At 39.6% G+C, this 4339-nt stretch overlaps 1 long non-coding RNA gene across 1 annotated transcript; it reads left to right on the forward strand.

The window, feature by feature from the left end:
- Nucleotides 1–408: 408 nt before the first annotated feature.
- On the forward strand, nucleotides 409–3591 carry LOC119328073. Its single transcript, XR_005158833.1, has 3 exons — nucleotides 409–625; nucleotides 1930–3189; nucleotides 3287–3591. It is a non-coding gene; the product is annotated as an uncharacterized LOC119328073 (long non-coding RNA).
- Nucleotides 3592–4339: the final 748 nt, after the last annotated feature.

A 4339-nucleotide genomic window follows, 5' to 3' on the forward strand; every position in this document is an offset into this window, starting at 1 on the left:
CATGTGATACCAGAGCCCGAGGTTGACAGTGGCCAAATGACTGAACTTGTTCGCAACATTAATAGTACTTCCTCCGTCTGAAAAAGCTTCTCCCAAGCTTGTCTCTCAAATGGATGTATCTAGCACTAACTTGGTCTAGATACATCTATTTTAGGAACATACTTTTTCGGACAGAGGGAGTAGTACTCTTGATAAACATAGCAATCCTGACCTTTTTGTATCGTTCGCCTGTTTGCATGTTTATAACAGGGGAATTAGTCCAAGTGTTATTGGTTCAGTTGCTACAGGTGGAATATATCTTTGGTGTTATTGAATCTTTAACCAAGACATGGCTGGAGGCTGGAGCACACTAATCCTGATTGAATTTGTCATCTCACTTTATAGGTGGAGTAATTGGTGAGATTTTTTCGGTCTCTTGTATTTTACTTTCCAGAAAATCTGCATGATGGTACTCAAAATTTATGAATGGTTTTATTGGCATGTCATGGTGTGGATCGAGATGATGTTCAGTAGACTCCCTCATCACCTTGCCAGTGCTATTGATCGCTCACAGCTTCAATCTGAATGTGCTTCTTCCAGTCTATGCTCCCTCTCTTTGGTTCATTGGCCTCCCAAGACTACTTTGGTATGAAAGTAAAGCCTTCACTTACTGCCAGTGTAATTTTGGCTATTCTTTTCATTTCATTACACATATACGTTTCTGGAGTGATCTTCATAACATACAGTCAAATTTGTTTTTTTCACAAGCTGGATCATCGCATAACTTATTGGTGGTTGCACTAGCTGAGCTTTGTTATAAGTTCTGGTGCGCATTGTATATCATAGATAAAGTGTATGTAATCTTCTTGGTGAGTAGGTTTTAGAATGATATAAATTTTAAATAATTGAACTAGCATTATAATGCTTCAGGTTTTTTCTTTCAATCAATTAACTTTTAACTGCTCACTAATTGGTGCCCATGCATGTTCTGTTTTATTTTCTCACTTCGTTAAACATATAAGTTTCTGGAGTGATCTTCATAACATACAGAGTCAAATTTGTTCTTCTCACAAGCTGGATCATCGCATAACTTATTGGTGGTTGCACTAGCTGAACTTTGTTATAAGTTCTGGGGCGCATTGTATATCATAGATACAGTGTATGTAATTTTCTTGGTGAGTAGGTTTAAGAATGATATAAATTTTAAATAATTGAAGCTAGCATTATAATGCTTCAGGTTTTTTCTTTCAATCAATTAACTTTTAATGCTCACTAATTGATGCTCATGCATGTTCTGTTACAATTGAAGGTAATTTACAAGAAACGGTAGATGTTTTAGTTTTAGTAAATATATCAAAATGAAATCTGTGGTCAATCTAGGTTGTACTAATATATATGTTTTTAAGAGACTGCTCTGTATTTATTTCCTAGCAGGAATTCCATACCATTTCATGGCCATTGAAACTTGCCTATTAACCACGAGAAACCACTTTAGCTCTCTCTGTACGTTGATCATTGTAGTGCAGTGTTTGATATGTTGCCAATAGCCTTTCCCTTGGCTCTTCCTCTCTATTTAGTTATTCCTCGAATCAAGTGCATAGTTATTTTGCCTATTGCAGGTTTTGTTATTGTTATAATTGTATACTCACTTTGTTCTAGGATATAAAGGCATATTAGTTATTCCTTTATCATGCCTACAATGTTCTAAACTTTGAAATCATATGGGATAAAGATCACGTCTCTTTTTATTTTGACATGGCCACCTTTATCGTTATACAGTATTTTTTTTATGAAAAACATTGCAGATATTATTTACAGATGCAAATTTGTATCAGGACTTGAAAATTTGTAGTCACTGCATGTTCTCTTATATACTCTGTCATGGTGTACTTCATTTTAAGCTTCAGAACTAGGAGATTGGTTTAGAGGTTATGTGCCTTTGTTTTGTAGTAAGTTGTGGACGTCAATGTCAGTTCTTCTGCTGCAAAGTTGGGGAAAGAATTGCAGTGCAATCAAGTTTCGTCCGAGCACACAACATCAGCGATGTGACGATGAAGCAATGACATTGTCTGGCTATTCATACAATTCTATAGAAGATGCAATGGACGTTGCAGCTGCTCGAGTAATGAAATATATGGAGACCATGCGTGCCAAGGTATTGAAAGAATATAGTTACAACGAGCTGCAACAAATGAAGGAAAGAGAACTGCATCTGATTGGTTTGTTAGGACAAAGAGAAAGAAATCAAAGAACAGGCTCTGAAGATTAGAGAACTTAGCAAAGACTTTGCATATCAGGTTAAAAGCACTTCTTCTGAGATTCACCGCCCAGCTAAAGGAAGTTTATGCTCAGCCAATTCCATAAGTGGTCGCGAGCTCGACAAAGCGGCTATAGATATTCACAATGCAATTGCTCATCTTGGCCAATTGAGTGAAAACTCTATGCAGGTAATCCAAAACACATCGGTATACCCACTTAGGAGAGGATCTACTTCCACAGCCTATGTGCCTTCAGAAGATGCCGATACTACCAGCTACAGCAGCCTTCTTTTTGAATATCAAGTGATTACCTTTGTCTAGAGAAGATCACTGCCATAGTTCATCTGCCAGTCTTTCCAGAGCTTCTATCCTGTTGATGGACTTTGAACTTAAGCTATCCCCAGCTATGTATGTTAGTTGCGGCAATCGCATGTATATAGATTAAACCATCAGCTACGTTCTATGTTGCGAGGCAAATGCCAGTAGTCTCTCAATATAACATGCAGCCGCTTATTACGTAGGAATACGAACATATGTCCACTGTTAATAAACCTACCATGCATTGTAATATATAAAGCTATGTAACATCATATCTAAGTATCATTTTCCTTATGCTTCAAAAATTTATGATTGGTCTGTTAATATTCTTATTTGCTTGGTTTCCTTCCGCCTTTTGCGCCAGGTGCGCCAATGTGGATGAAGCGCGTGTTGCATCTAAAAAAATACATGTTCTTGCTGGAGCTACCTACTGCTTCAATGGCTATCTGTAATCTCAGACAGGCTCTTCTAAAGATTCATAGTGCCATGGTTGAACTTCAGAGCATTTCAAGCGCGGCATGTCTCTCACTGAAGAAGGAAGGTACCCATATCAAAAGAAAGGTATATACCCATATGATCCAGACTCAGACTCAAGCTGTGATGAGGATTTTGTCCCTATGAACCAACCTTCAATGTAATATATAATACTATGTAGAAACGTCATACCTGTATCTATTTCCCTATGCTACAAAGAGATTTAATAAACGGTCTCTAAATATTCTATATCTCAGGGCTTGGAAGCTTGGTTCGCTCTCGCCCTTTGCGCCATCGGTGCAACCGGTCATCTAGCCACTGCCCAGCGACCATGGGCACTTGCCCGGGCTCGTGAGGCACGCGCGCGCTATGATGCCCCCGATACATCAGGGAAAATCGTCAACGCATCTGGGGTTACCTGGACAGCTGGGCTAGTTGTGCTTCATTAATCAGCTAATGGGCTTCCTTCTGTCAGTAAATGAATGGGTTAGCTGACCTGGAGTACCGCTACTAACCTAGGCCTAGCAATCACCGAAATCACTAATTAAGGAATACTTGTTGCAAAGAACACTCCACTTTCTCAGGTCGCAACAAGTGGCGCCCACGCAGTGCGCCACTTGTTGCAACCTGGGAGTTTTCCCTATTTTCTAGATCCATTTATTCAAAATATTTTATCTTTTAAACTGTGCGTTCAAATCTCGAACCATTTTCACCATTGGATACCTCACGCGAGATCTTCAAAACTAGATCCCATGTTGATAGGTTTTGAGAATTTTTTTTTCATGAAAAAATCGGACGAGAAAAACCGGGCGAAAAAACCGAACCGGGAGCATAGTTTTTTTCCCTTTCTGAAAGAGGCACACCCGTGCCTCTCGTGGAAGCAAAACCGTGACTCTCGTGGAAGGAAAAAACAGAAAAAGCATTTGTTTTTTCCGTTTCCGAGAGGCACGACGTGACTCTCGCGAAAACACAACCGTGCCTCTCACAGAAGCAAAACTGTGACTCGCGGAAGAAAAAGAGGCAGAAAATGCGTATTTTTTCCCTTTATGAGAGGCACGGCCGTGACTCTCGTGAAAGCACAACCGTGCCTCTTACAGAAGCAAAATCGTGACTCTCGTGAAAGAAAAAAAAAATAGAAAACGTGTTCTGTTTTTCCCTTTCCAAGAGGCACGGCCGTGACTTTCGCGAAAGTACAACCGTGCTTCTCGCGGAAGCAAAATCGTGACTCTCGCGAAAGAAAAAAAAATAGAAAACGCATTTTTTTTACCTTTCCAAAAGGCACGGCCGTGACTCTCGCTAAAGCACAACTG

This window comes from Triticum dicoccoides, chromosome 7A (genome assembly GCF_002162155.2).
Source record: "Triticum dicoccoides isolate Atlit2015 ecotype Zavitan chromosome 7A, WEW_v2.0, whole genome shotgun sequence".
Classification (NCBI taxonomy): Eukaryota; Viridiplantae; Streptophyta; class Magnoliopsida; order Poales; family Poaceae; genus Triticum; species Triticum dicoccoides.